This window comes from Vipera berus, assembly GCF_964194415.1.
Source record: "Vipera berus genome assembly, chromosome: 1".
Classification (NCBI taxonomy): Eukaryota; Metazoa; Chordata; class Lepidosauria; order Squamata; family Viperidae; genus Vipera; species Vipera berus.
The window spans coordinates 291007699-291022778 of NC_138202.1; the positions used below are offsets into that span (position 1 = coordinate 291007699).

General features: G+C 34.4%; 1 long non-coding RNA gene across 1 annotated transcript in view; it reads left to right on the plus strand.

Moving 5' to 3' along the window:
* Positions 1 to 14518, plus strand: part of LOC308661231 — a 32681-nt gene extending 18163 nt beyond the window's left edge. Inside the window, exons 4-6 of the long non-coding RNA XR_014024919.1 lie at positions 10997 to 11101; positions 11898 to 12009; positions 14437 to 14518. This is a non-coding gene — a long non-coding RNA (uncharacterized lncRNA). The remainder of the gene's footprint in view (positions 1 to 10996; positions 11102 to 11897; positions 12010 to 14436) is intronic.
* The last annotated feature ends 562 nt before the right edge of the window (positions 14519 to 15080 follow it).

A 15080-nucleotide genomic window follows, 5' to 3' on the forward strand; every position in this document is an offset into this window, starting at 1 on the left:
AGATTATGTTACTGTAACCTAATAAAAGTAGTTTTAGTATTCATGTCTTGAAACTGTTACTGGAATTCTCATTAGTATCACACATGCTAGAGCTTTAATTTAGATAAAGTTGATTGTAAGTAAATCCCTTTGAAACAATGCAGTTGTCTTTGCTATGAAGTGCTGTCCAAAGAGTTACATGTAAATATACATTAACATTACATTAAAGGACTGAATAAGGTAAACACACACTCTCTAAGTCTGCATCTCATATCAAGAATGTCATTAGACATGCATCTTAGTATAGTAAAATCATTTTTCACTAAAGGGACTGAATACAGTAACATTCTTACTGCAGAATACTTGTTATGTAAGCTTTGCAGAAGAACATGCTGTGTGTGCGTGTGTGTGCGCATATGTGTGAATGCTTAGAAACTGGTTTCTTTTTAACGTTTTATAAGGTGACATGTTTGACTGAAATGAGTCTATTAATTCTTAGCTGTTCTCAGTTTTACAATTGCTGTTTAGGTAGGCACTGATTGCAAAAAACATAATTTCACCTTCTATTACTTTGTATAAGAAGTTAAATCTTATACAAAACATTTCCTTACCAATTATTATGTAAACTTAATGATAGGTTACATTGAGCTTGGTCTACCAGCATACCTGCTTTTTTAGGCTGAAGAATAAGGAAATACAAGTTTTCTTTCATGCTCCCATTGTTTCCTATGATGGAACACTCAAATGTATTTGAAGCTTGTTCCACTAAAACAAAAGAACAAACATCTGGAATTATTTTGAGACTGGCTGCCTTATTATGAACAAAATATTGTTAGGTTTTTTTTTCTTGGTTTGGTTTGTGAACATCTAATGCCAAGTACAAAGCTTAAGTAGTATCACAATATTTCAGTACCTTGGAGAGCACTTGACTCATCATAATATAGTAGCAATTTAGCATTAAAGTGATGGAAATTCTGAACCTATTTTAAAATTAAAACATAATAGGTCTTGAAAATAAATATTCATGGATGCCTTGGGAAAGTACTTATCACAGAAGTGAATAGGGGTTTTTGATAGAAAAGATTTCAAAAGAGTTAAATTTCTAGAGGTCAAGGCAAAACATTACTTGTATCTATATGTTTGTGTGTGTGTATGTATAACTGGAAAACTGAAAAGTTGAAAGTTGTTATTGATTCATTTGTTGTTATTATGGTCAACTTGCAGTGGTCAACTTATGACCAATCACTTAGCAACCATTCAAAGTTACAACAGATCCTCCCAAAACTACTTACAACCTGATTTCAAAGTTATGATCACTATACACACACACAGAGAGAGAGAGAGAGAGCAGAGAGAGAGAGAGAGAGAGAGAGTCACGTGATTAGATTCTGGGTGCTTGGAAACCATTTGCAGGGGCTCATGATTACTAGAGTGTGATATATATATATATATATATATATATATATATATATATATACACACACACATATATACATATACACATACACACACACACACACACACACACACACACACACACACACACACACACATATATATATATATATATATATATATATATATATATATATATATATATATGTATGTTAACTATTTAGATTACCTTGCTAGGCCCCAAACATGGGGCAAATCTTTATTTCCTGTTTTCAGCCTATCTTGAAGGCCATCGAACAGGCAGTAGTCACACCGGACAGCTCATATATTTGTGTAAATTACTAACAAAGAATTAAGGGAGACTGAAATGCATTTCTAACTTATTAGTTTTCATCAGTCAGCCATACCCTTCTGAGATTCGAACCTGGGCTGATTGCACATTAGGCAGTGTTTTTACCTCTTGAGCCACAGGATCTCTCTCGCTTTGTTAACTTTCTGCAAGGGAAGATATGTGTCAAATGTTAACTATTTAGATTACCTTGCTAGGCCCCAAACATGGGGCAAATCTTTATTTCCTGTTTTAGATTATATATATATTGGCAGTTTTCAGGGTTTATTTCTGCTTTCTGGAAGATACTGCCCATTGGGTAAAATGGATTCACTTAAAGACAATTGCATTCAGTTAACAACTGTGGCAAAAAATGCCAGAAAATTGGCTCCAGGTATGTGATGTGTTGATTTATGACTGCTATGACTTCCAGGCTCAATTATAGTCATAGAGTAAATCAAGGATTCATTGTAATTCATTCATTCATTTGGTTACATTGGATCCTATAAATTTAGATTTGGTTCAGGGATGTTACTTTAGAAACATTATTTTTGCCATTACTTTAAAAATATTACTTTAAAAACACAGGTGCCATCATTATTTTAAAATAAATTAAAAACTAAGAAGTTATTATTCATTTGGTTATACTCTGACCTACAATTTAGATTTGGTTTAGGGATAATCTTTATTATATTACATATGAACTTTACAATGATCAGTAGCCCATGCTTAAAAATAAATTTATCAAACAGAATTGATACAATAATTATAAATACAATGAGAACAAAATAAATTCTTTGCTCCTCTACCATATAACAAATCTTCTATATTATTGGTTTGGAAAACAAATGACCATTATTCTTCTCTCTATAAGACACAGAGGGTGGGGGAGAGAGAGAGAGAGAGAGAGTTTCTAGTCACTGAAAAACTTAGTATCTCAGAACTCCTGTCCTTTCCTAGGGAGAAATCATCCATTTCTAAGTAATAAAAGAATTATGAAGTATGCAATTACTATAATTCAAGGTGGCAATACAGAAACTGAGAAATCATAAATTCTAGTCCCACCTGAGGCATGAAAGATGGCTGGGTGATTTCGGGGAAGTCATTCTCAGCCAACCCACTTCATAGGGTTGTTGTGGGCAAACAGGAGGAGAAAAGAGTATTAGGTATTTTTGCTGCTTTGAGTTATTTATAAAAAACAATAAAGGCAGGATATAAATGAATAAATGTGCTCAGTGTTTGCAGATAATCATTAATACATTATTTGAATTTTTGAACAATTATACCCATGATAAATTGAAAGGTTCTGTGTAGAATTTCATTCACTCAGTCATTTGTAGCCATTCTACAATATGTTTTCTTTAATCTTTTCTTTTTTAACTAAAATAGTACAAATATTCTTCATCGAAGGATACACCTTTTCGCTTCTTTGAAATTTCAAGTGCGGTTGGTTAATAATACCTGTTCATTGACACAGAGATAAGAAGAACCTGTATTCAGAACATTTGTTCAAGCATGCTATAATTGTTTAGTGTACATTATTCAGTTCTGTGAGGAGGCCAGCGCCTTCTGCCAAAATTATCTCTGGAGGGAAAATATTCAGATTCCCATTGCAATACTTCTAAGTGCATATTCTGTGCTTAATGGGTCTGCAGTAGCTCTGCAACCATCCATATGTTCTTTGGCAGTTCAGCAAGAACTTAGTGTAGATAGACTACAGATACTTTTAACATATGCAGACATCAATGCAACTCTTCTGTAAGTCTTCCTAATAAATACCATCCTCATATATCGCACAACACATTCTTGAATTCCATGCCAGCATAACTTTTGTCAAGTAAAAGGAAGTTTCTCTATTAAAAATATGCTATTCTTGATACACATTGACAGAAATGGAGAGTACATAATTTCTCCTTTGAAGCAGGTTGTTTCTTGCAGCAGGTATTTTTTCTTACATACTAAGTAGAACTTGACAGAATCTATCAAGATTAATGACCAAAAGAATCTGAGAATTAACCATGGCAAACATTCTCACTTCAATCAACAAATTTATTCCAAAGTTTTTCTGATGAGAAAAAAAACATGAAGATCTCCTTGCACAAATTGCTATCACCGATTCACATGCAATCTGACCCAGCGTAAGTACAATGATTAAATGATGGACTAAGACCTATTTCAAAACCTGTTTCTGTTATGAAGCACTTTGGACCAGTTGTTATCTCTAGCTTAAACTACCAAAGAAAGTTTTCATTAAGATAACCAAAGGACAGGGGAAGGAAAGAGAGAAGAGACTGCGTATGCTGCCTTGAACTCCTGGGTGAAATGTAAAGTACAAATTCAAGAAACAAAATAAATTTCTGTTCCCCACATTCTCATCACTTCATAGCTTCACTTAATTTCCACAATCTATTGCATCTGAATATTTTGGAAAGTGTATTGGCAGCCCCAATAGAGCTCTACTATTTAGCATTGTTGCTTATGCCAGCAAATAATTTTCTCTGAAGAATACAAGTGATCTCAAATTTAGTTCTCTAGAGTGAAAAATAGAAATGTTCATGCCTGCACACTCTACATTAGTGAATCTCTTCTGCCAATGTATATCATTGTGAAATCCCATAGCTTAATTAAGGTAAAACTACTTTAGAATTAAAGCTCATTGGGCCTAATAAAAATATTTCCCAACCATGGATTTTGCAGAAAGGGGATTTTTCATGAATGAACATGGTTGTTCTTGTTTTGATATGCCTTGAAACTATTGAATATAAGTGTTCAGTGAGATAGAATTTTATATCACCTGAGAATCCTTCAGTCACTAAAAAAACAGTGTTTAGCTTCAGTTGAGTTTTTGCAAATAAAATACAACATATAATATTTAACCTCAGATTTATTTATCAACATTTGCTTACCTAAGAAATAAATACAGTAAGCTTTCATGTATTCAGAAAGGGATACAGCATCTCACCTAATTTTTTGGATTTTTGTTTTTCCTCCAACCCTTGCTTATCTAATAAAGGATTCTGAAGACATGCATTAATAAATCCATCATTTCAGCTATGAGTTTTGCGTTATTTCTCATAGATCAACATAGTTTGTTGTTTTTTAAAATAATCTATTCTAGGATCAGCTGTTATTTTATAGTACTGTATGTGTGTTTGAGTGAGTGAAATATCTTGTGAGTTTTTAATCCTTCACTACTTCCAGTTTTCTAATCACCTCAATATTAAATGGATGAAAAATGTGCTACTTGAATAGGAATTAGGACATGAAAAATGATGGCGTAAGCACATCAAAAGCTATTTTCAGGTAGTCTGATTTAAAAACTAAACATAGTTCAGTCTTCAGCTGAGAACTATCTTAGCCCAGATATCCTATATCTAAAATTGTTAAGACATTACAGTTGAAACCACTGTGTCAATTATTATTGACCTCTGTTCCATAATATTGTTCAATTCTTCATTCACTTCTGACTATTCATGATCTGATGGCCCTCATTTTGTTAGGATTCTTTACTAGCAAATCTGTTTATCTCTGTGGTCACTAGAAGTAAACAATGATGATGATGATGATATAATAATAATAATAATAATAATAATAATAATAATAATAATAATAATAATAATAATAATAATAATAATAATAATAATAATAATAAAAATAAAAAGTTGGAAGGGACCTTGGACGTCATCTAGTCCAACCCCTTGCTCAGGCAGGAAACCCTATACCATTTTGGACAAATGGCTGTCCAGTCTCTTCTTAAAAACTTCCAGTGTTGGAGCATTCACTGCTTCTGGAGGCAGGTTGTTCCACTGGTTAAGTGTTCTAACTGTCAGGAAGTTTCTCCTTAGTTCTAGGTTGCTTCTCTCCTTGATTAGTTTCCATCCTTTGCTTCTTGTCCTGCCCTCAGGTGCTTTGGAAAATAGCTTGACTCTCTCTTCTGTGGAAGCCCCTGAGATATTGGAACACTGCTATCATGTCCCCCCTCGTCCTTCTCTTCATTAAACTAGACACCCAATTCCAGCAGCTGTTCCTATATGTTTTAGTCTCCAGTCCCCTAATCATCTTTGTTGCTCTTCTCTGTACTCTTTCTAGAGTCTCAACATCTTTTTTACATCGTGGTGACCAAAACTGGATGCCGTATTCCAGGTGTGGCCTTACCAAGGCATTGTAAAGTGGTATTAATACTTCACGTGATCTTGATTCTATTCCTCTGTTAATGCAGCCTAGAACTGTGTTGGCTTTTTTGGCAGCTGCAGCACACTGCTGGCTCATATTTAAGTGATTGTCCCCTAGGACTCCAAGATCCCTCTCACAGTTACTACTATTGAGCAAGGTACCCCCTATACTATACCTGTATATTTGGTTTTTCTTGCCTAAATGTAGAACCTTACTTTTTTCACCATTGAATTTCATTTTGTTAGATAGCGCCCAGTGTTCAAGTCTGTCCAGATCCTCCTGTAAGTTAAGCCTGTCTTCTGGAGTGTTGGCTATTCCTGCCAGCTTGGTGTTGTCTGCAAATTTGATGAGTTCCCCATTTATCCCTTCGTCTAAATCGTTGAAGATGTTGAAGAGCACTGGGCCCAGAACAGAGCCCTGGGGCACCCCACTACACACTTCCCTCCATGTAGATGCGGTTCCTTTGAGGACCACATGCTGAGAACAGCCAGTCAGCCAGCTACAAATCCATCTGGTGGTGATGCTGTCTAACCTACATTTTTCTATCTTATCAAGTAGAAGGTTGTGATCTACTTTATCAAAGGCCTTACTGAAGTCCAAGTAAATTATATCCACAGCATTCCTCTTATCCACTAATTTTGTCACTTGGTCAAAGAATGCAATAAGATTTGTCTGGCATGATCTGTTTTTGACAAACCCATGTTGGCTTTTAGTAATGACTTTGTTTGCCTCTAGGTGCTCGCTGATTCGTTGTTTGTTTATCTTTTCCAGAATCTTCCCAGGTATTGAGGTCAGGCTGATAGGTCTGTAATTTCCTGGATCCATTTTTTTTTCCTTTTTTGAAGATGGGAACTACATCAGTTCTTTTCCAACCCTCTGGTACTTCCCCAGTGCTCCAGGATTTGGCACATAACAGCGTTATTATAAGTTTATCTTTGATACATCAAAATGTTACTTGCCTTGTTCTATGTAAGTCACTTTTTCTATTGTCCTCAGTTTCTCCAAGCATCAGAATCTTCTCCAGTGACTCTTGCCTTAACGTTTTATGTCCAAAATATCCTACTTTTAGCTTCAGTATTAGTGCTTTCAGTGAGGAAATTGGTTTTTTTTCCTCTAGTACTGAATGATTATTCTTGAAATTGAAAATATTCTGAACATTTTTCCTCCAGCACTATAATTCAAAAGCATCCATTTTTCTTCATTCAACATTTCACAGCCATGTGTTACAACTGGGGAAACCCTTGACAAAATTAACTTTGTTGTCACTTGGTATTTAATACTTTGTCTAGACTTCTCTCAAGTAACTGATTTTACTTTATTTCAGCTCTATAATCAACATCTGTTTGAATTTTTCAGTCTAGGTAGATAAAATTGGTAACTACTTCAGCCTCTTCCCTATATACTTTCCTTGGATTGTTGATATATATATTTAGTATTGACCAGCTGGCTAGCTTTTATCTCTCTTATTTCCCCTTCATCAAGAGATTAAGTTTAAGTTTCTCACACCTAGTCTATTTTGTGTAATCCAGAATTTTTCACTGTGTGTGTGTGTGTGTGTGTGTGTGTGTGTGTGTGTGTGTAAATTAGTGAGATAACTATATGAAAGCTCTTTTTCCTTCCAATTAATCATTAATTAATTAATCATTCCATGTTCCACTCTAACTGCTGTATCCTGGTCATCAGACTTTCATTGACATATCAGATGACATACAACCATATTTTTAAGATCTATCCTAAGCTTGTTGTGAGTGTAATAATAAAGTGAAATAAATGTCTTTTAGAATTCCTTTGCTTTTCCATTATCCATCAGATGTTATCAGTCTTGTCCTGCTTCTGAATCTAGCTTGTACAACTGGCAGCTGTTGTTTCTTGTATTGTTAAAGTCTGGATTGCAGCATATCTTGAGATTGGTATAAATTGAACTTTTCCAGTCCCTCAGCCATTGCTGTTTTTTCCATATCTGGTTAGAAATTGCACATAGCACCTTAATAGCATGATGCTGCAATATTTTAAACACTTTAGTTGGTATTTTTATCAATTCCTGCAGCTTTGTTGTTATCAATATTTTCTAGGACCCATTTAATTTCAACTGCTCTAGTTCAGCAGTTAAAACTTTGTGCACATCAATAATTCTGGGTTTGTTTTCATACAATTCTGCTATATATACATGCTAGATCCTCTTTATAGCCTATTTCTTACAAAAGTCTTTCCTGTCTTTTATCATACCATTTTGCATGAAATGTCCCTTATCCTTCCCATATGTTTGCTTTCCTCAATTTTTTTCTTGCATCATATTTCCTTATCTTTCCTTGTTCTTCTCTGGAGCTTTGTCTTTAAGTTGAGGATTTTTTCCCTCTCTTGACTGTATGCCTTTTGTTCTCAGTACATGTTACTGACTCCTCCTAGCCAAAAGGTTCAGAGGATCTACCACTTTCATCAAAATGACAAAATAGTGTAAGACCATCAACACTGACTTTTTTATATGTGTGTGCAACATCATGATGAAGCACCCTTCAGCATGACACTGATTTTATTTTTTGTCTCCGTCCATCTCTTGGAACAAAGTTGTGAAGAATTAGAAAGGTCTAACTGAATTCTAGCACATATGCCTGGTCCTGGTCTGCAGTCCTAACTACTAATCTATTAATTTGTTTTGTGTGCCCTTGCTTCCAATTTGTTCTCTGATTCTGCTTTCTGCTTTGTTATTCTGGCTGTAAGATATCAGTAAGACTGAAATAGCATGATCCATCCAGAGAGCTTCAGTCATGGCAGAGATGGGCAGCAATGAATGGAATCTATAGCATTTGTAAATGCCATTCTCTGCTAAAAAAATGCCTGTATATTTAGGAAAATTGTATCCCAAGAGGAATTTACATTTAAAAATGTCTGTGTGTAATACAGACAAACAGACAGACAGGTACATATCTCTGTCTATTAAAAAATGAATGCAGATTTTTAACAGTTAATAATTGGAAACATTTATAGAACCAAATACAGAAAGACTTATGACATTGACACAAGCTGTATTTAAATTGACTCTTGTGTCTTAATCTTCTTGTTTAGTCATTGTACAATTCCTGACTCACTCTACATTGCTGACCATGACTCAACCTTGCTAGACTTATTAGAATTAATATGTCGGGGCAGGAAAAACTGCGAAGTTCATTTTCAGCAAAGAGAAATAACTCAATTTGCCATCTTGTCATTCAGTTTTTTCCAACCTAAATGAAGTAGTCCTAACATTTGATTTTTCTTTCCATGTGTTGTGCTAGGGACTGGTCCTTCAGATAACTTAATTTAAATACTAGTAAGACATAACAGGTGGATGTGGCATATGACAGTAGGAGGGAAAGGGAGGAGAAGGCATGTGCAGCAGTAATAAGAACATAAGATTATGTAGATGTGTGGAGTGCATAATTAACAGTTATTTTTTTAAATGATTGATTTATGGGCAGGTTTTTTGTTTTTGTTTTGTTTTTGTTACACTAGAGGAGTAGTTTCATGATTATGCAGCCTACCTATTATTAGTTTTTAAAATAATTATCCAGCATATTTACACAAAAGACTCTTCCTTTATTTTATTTTTGGTATTTTAGGTATATCCAAGAAAGGTCAAAAACACTTTTAGGATGGAGAGTTCTAAGAGATGCACTGAAGAAATTGAAACATAAAATATAGGGTTTTTTTAAAAAAAATATTTGTTACATCTGTCTATAGAGTTTCAGCACTCAAACAGGTTTGACCTTTTTCTCTAGATATGCTTAGATGGAACAGAGGAAGTTACCTTACATAATTCAAGCCTTTGATCCATTTAGACACACATTATAAACACACACTGTCAGCAGCTCTCCAGGTTTCAAACAAGAGTCTTTTCTTGCCGTGTCAAGATGCCAGGGACTGAAAGTAGCATGTTCTGCATGTAAAGCATTTGCCACAAAAGAATGAGATAAACAGCATTCCATTTCAGCAATTTTCCTGGCACTGAAAAGAATAGGCTTCACCCTTGTTTAGATCCATATTTTTCTCAACACCATATCCTTGGGGAATGGAGTCTGTATTTGCTTAAAAACAGGGCATAACTTCAATCGGTTCCTGATTTTCCATATTCTATCTTTTGGTTTCTTCATTAACTCCAAAAAAAAAAAAAATCTTGCCTTTTTTAATCTCCCTGCTTATTTTTTTTTCTTTCACTGGGATTCTTTTGTGGATAAGGTGTTAGTTCTATTGATTTCTACAGGTTTGAAGCAATTGCAGGATGCATTTAGACAAACGTTTTTGTTCATTCACAATACAATATTATGTCTCTATGTTGGCAAACTGTTTGTAGAATCTGGATAAAATGTACAAGCTTATTCTCTACAATCACTCCAATATTAAAAGTTGTTAAGTAAACACAACATTTCACAAAACCTTTGGAAATATATTGTATCCTTGATATAAATAAAGACATATTTGTTGTCCTTTTATTGTGGGTGATCAATTTTTATTCCTTCCCTTTAATTATTTGTTCTCAACATTTAAGCCAAGATATGAAACTTTTAAGACAATGCAATTTTCTTTCAGCAAACAGTAATTTAAAGACTTAGACTTAAAGATGGACTGAATCAAAAACCATAAGTATAAAAAAGCAAAAGGGAGCAGAATTTGAGCTCAATCTACTGGTAGGTGATACAGTTTACAACAGCCAATCAGTTTAGGGAAGAAAGATATCGGAACAAATGTTACTTGCATCTATCAGATAATGCTTGTGAAGTGAGTCACAATATTACTTTATTCTTAATTTGATCAGTTGTACCATGTAGGAAAGAAGACATTTTTATTAAGTATGCAATGTGACATTCACATCTAAAATTCATATTTAGATTACTGTTTCTCTAAAGAGCTTCAAAACTGCAGCAAAAGTTTGTTTGCTTTGTTTAAGAGATAATGACTCGATCAAAATTATTGAATGGAACACTGAAGCAGTCAGACTTCTCCGTTCTCAGTGAGCACTCACCAACTAAGTCATAGCCTGTTTATTGTCTGTTAGGAAAATGTCAGTACTGTATAAGAAAAGGAGAAGTCTGACAGATAGCTTTTAATCCTTCTATTATAGAATGTTTATTATTTTTCCCTCTCCAGGAAAGAAACTAGAGATGGGAGAACATGGCAGAGAAGGAAGAAAGCGCTGAAACGGCCTTTATCAGTACACAATTTGAACTTGAGAAACACTTAACCTGCTTGTTGGTATTGCCACTCAAGTAGAATAGCATTCTTAAAATATATGAATTTGTTTTGCTTCTGTTTTGTTTGAAGTTGGTGGACTTTTGTGTTTCCACTATACTAAGAAATGATAACAGAGCTAATCTGAAAAAGAAACTAGAGCCTAATTGAGAGTGGGTACAATTCCACAGAGAAATATCACCAGACTTGCACTTTTGGGATGGTCCAGATCTAGTGTCGCTTCTGGGAACTCAGATAGTTGCTATGACCAAGAAGGCCATTTTGGGGTGGGGATTGTGGGGGGGTTTTTTGGTGGGGGGGGACGACTGGTGTATCAGTTACAATTCTTTTGTGGAAAGATGCATCTGACCACAGTCATATACATACCTTGCTTACCTTTTGGTTAGATTGCTGTCATGTGCTTTACATAGGTTTGCTTGGGCCTGAGGAATCAATTGTAGAAAATGCAGCTGATTCAGATTGCATCCATCAAACTGGTCTCTTTGTTGAGCTTTTTGCTAAATTACACGATACTAGTTTTATGTTAAATATAATGGTTGTTAAATAATTTCAATATTCAAACAAATTTGGATAATATTAAGTATAGCATAGTTCAGGTGCAAAATCCTAGCTCACAGCTAGGTGGTAGAATAAACACAATTTTTCAGCAATTCTTTGCTGCCATCAAGTGGTCAAGTCCATATTTTTATTATAGCCCCAGGTAATAACTAATAAACTCAATGTTTTAGGTACAGAATATTCAACATATGTCACTTTCCATTCCTACTATGTATGAATCCCCTTATATATTAATTTTCAGTTTCCATGTTATATGTCCCATCATCTGGGGAGATTCACTCGATGTAAATACAAGACAGAACCTTTCCTGCTACAGCATCATTTTTAAAAATGAGAATAAATGCCTATCAAAGGTTGTAAAATATTGCAAGCATTGTTTTTATTAATTAGCAGAGTTATTTATTAATTTGATAAATAACTTTTGTGATATAAACTTCTGTAGGAAAAAATATTTAATTCTTTATTTTTTTTAGGAGGGGAAAAGATAAATATGCCTCTTTAAGAAAAATAGTAGAACTTCTTGAGAGGCATTCATATTTCTGTCTAACAAATTATTTTAAAATCCATGCCTTATTAGTTTGTACTGTTAGAGGTGTAAACAGATATATATGCCTACATAGTTCACAATCTGGGGGGGGGGAAAGAAACATAGAGGATCAGGCAAATATATTCTATAGTAATCTGAGGAACATGGTACAAACTAATAAGGCATGGATTTTAAAAGAATTTGTGATACAAATAACTAATAGCTTTGGACTGATTGTACTGTTCACCCAAATTATGTAGTAATGGGTTTCTTTCTAGTCAAGATCATCTGTTTTTTGAAATATTTGCAAATGCATTTTGTTATGTTTGTTTTCAGGTTTGCATTGATAAATAGTTTAGGGATCCCTTGAATCAATGGAAAGATTAAAATCATAATAGGAAAAGAATTAAAGGATTATGCCATATAGGGCATTATTCTACTAGGATCTGGGACCTATGCCAGTTCAGAAAACTTAATGCTATTGGCTTTGATGAGGCTACTCCAATGCTTGAATTACTTATTCATAGTGCATAGCCTTGTACAATTAGTAACTCTATTCTGTGATATTTGCAAGTTTTCCTCTAAATATATATTTAACCACAGCCAGTTTAATGAACGTATGGCAACCACAGTTTATCTTCAAAGTACTTTGGAATGTGTATTTTTTGTGTGTGAATTCTTAATTTTCTCTGTAACAGCAAGCAAGCAGTTTTAATTAACCTGGTATAACTATCTACCACCTTCTGTTTCCATAATCACTATTTCCAGCATGGGTTAAAATCTCCACTGTATTCATATGCATGTATTGAAAGATGAAAATTTTCCATTCTTTAATTCCTTTGTATCTTGAAAGTAAACTCATTATTTTATGGCTGCAATTCTATGCCTACTTACCTGGAAGTAAGCCTCACTCAATATAATGAGACTTGTTTCTGAATAAATATGCATTGTTTTGAGGTTCCATGGGATTTAGTAGAGTTTTCCAGCACCTTCTTATGTCTACAATTCCCTTTATTCAAAGATATAGAAAGAGGTGATTTGGAACCAGTTGTACTTACAGATCTAGTATAGGCATAGCTTTAGCAATAAAGGCAATTCACTATAGCTAAGTGTGATTGACTAGGCAGGGGGTATTTAAGAACTATGTGTGATCTAATGGGAAGGCAGATGGCAGCTAACTTGGTTAAAAGTAGTTTACCCTGGGGAAAATGCCACAAAAACAGTAATGGAAAAAGTGTGAGGCAGAACTCCACAAGAAGTTATATGCAGTTGCTAAGAGAGATATTTTCTCTTATCTCTCAGCACCAGAATTTGAAAGAACAAAGATCCAGAATTTCATTTAGCCATTTTGGTTGATAGCAACATCTCTAGAATTTCAAGCCAAGGTGAAAAGTAGGGGGGCATTGAGTGCATGAGTGTTGATAACTAACTTACTATTTTGAAAAATGTATTTCTTTATGTAGAGATAATTATCTGGTAAATTTTCAGGTAGGATGCTCTAATAGAAATATGAGAAGTGTCCTACACTAAATCAAACTGCAAATCAGATACTTTAACCCTGACAAATGACTTTTCCCTAAATTACAGGCATTTATAATTAAAAAGGACTTTTAAGTCCAACCTTTTGCTTAGTGCAGGAATCCAAATAAAAGCATCCCTGACAAATGGTTGTCCAACCACCTCCAGTATAGGAGATTATTACTTCTCTAAGACAATGATTATAGTATTGAACTGCACTAAAATTTAGAGAATTTTCCCAACATTCTGTTGGAATCCACTTTCATAATTTTATTGATGTTTTATTATGTGACATATTTGGGGGTATTTAAAAAGTACTATCATATCATCTTCCCAAAGATAACTGTTTCCAGTATCTTCTCTTATGATATGATTTAGTTCTAGTTCCCATTTAATCCTGTTCCTGTTTGTTTGCATCATTCTCAAAGATTTTCAGGCCTAAGAATAAATATAATAGTGTCTTGAAGAAGAGAGATGATCAACATAGAGCAAAGAGGAACGTAGCCCTATGATTTGATAGCTACTGTATATATAAAAATAAGATAAAGATTAACAAATCCATGCTGAATCCCAGCAATTGTTGCATTGTTTTCAATATACTTACTGATCAATCTCTTCATGAGCTGGTTTGGAATCTTTCCAGGAGGGAACATCAGACTGACTGATTCTTCAAGATTCTCTTTTCCCCTGTCTGGGAAGATAGGAGCAATCATTTTTCTTTTCCATCTATCCACAGGACCTGATGATATCCCAGTAGAAATTTTTAAATTGCTGAAAGACAATGGGAAGAATCTTTTACTGCAGCTCTTCAATCAAATATATGAAACAGGAAAGATACCAAATGATTGGCTAAAATCAACCTTTGTGACAATCCCCCCCAAAAATAAATGCAAAGAAGTGTACTGAACACAGAACAATAAGCTTAATGAGTCATGCCCTGAAAATATTCCTGAGAATAATTCACACAAGAATATACAACAAAATTGAGGAGCATCTAGGTAACACACAATTTGGTTTCAGAAGCAATCTTGGTATACGAGATGCGCTATTCAGCATTCAAGTTCTTGTACTGCGTTGTAGAGATGTCAATCGCAGTGTTGACGTGCTTCATTGATGTTGAAAAAACATTTGATAAAATAAGACACAGCAAACTATTAGAAATCCTGAAACAAGGGGGGACTAGATGACAAAGACATCCAAATCATAAAGAATCTATACTGGCATCAGGTAGCAAATGTGAGACCAAGCCAAAAATACTCAACTGATGCAGAAATATGAAGAGGAGTTTCCACTGTTGTTCAATATCTACTCTTAGTCAATCTTCAATGAGGCACTGGAGAACATCGATGCTGGCATCAAAGTAAACGGTGTTTGGATCAA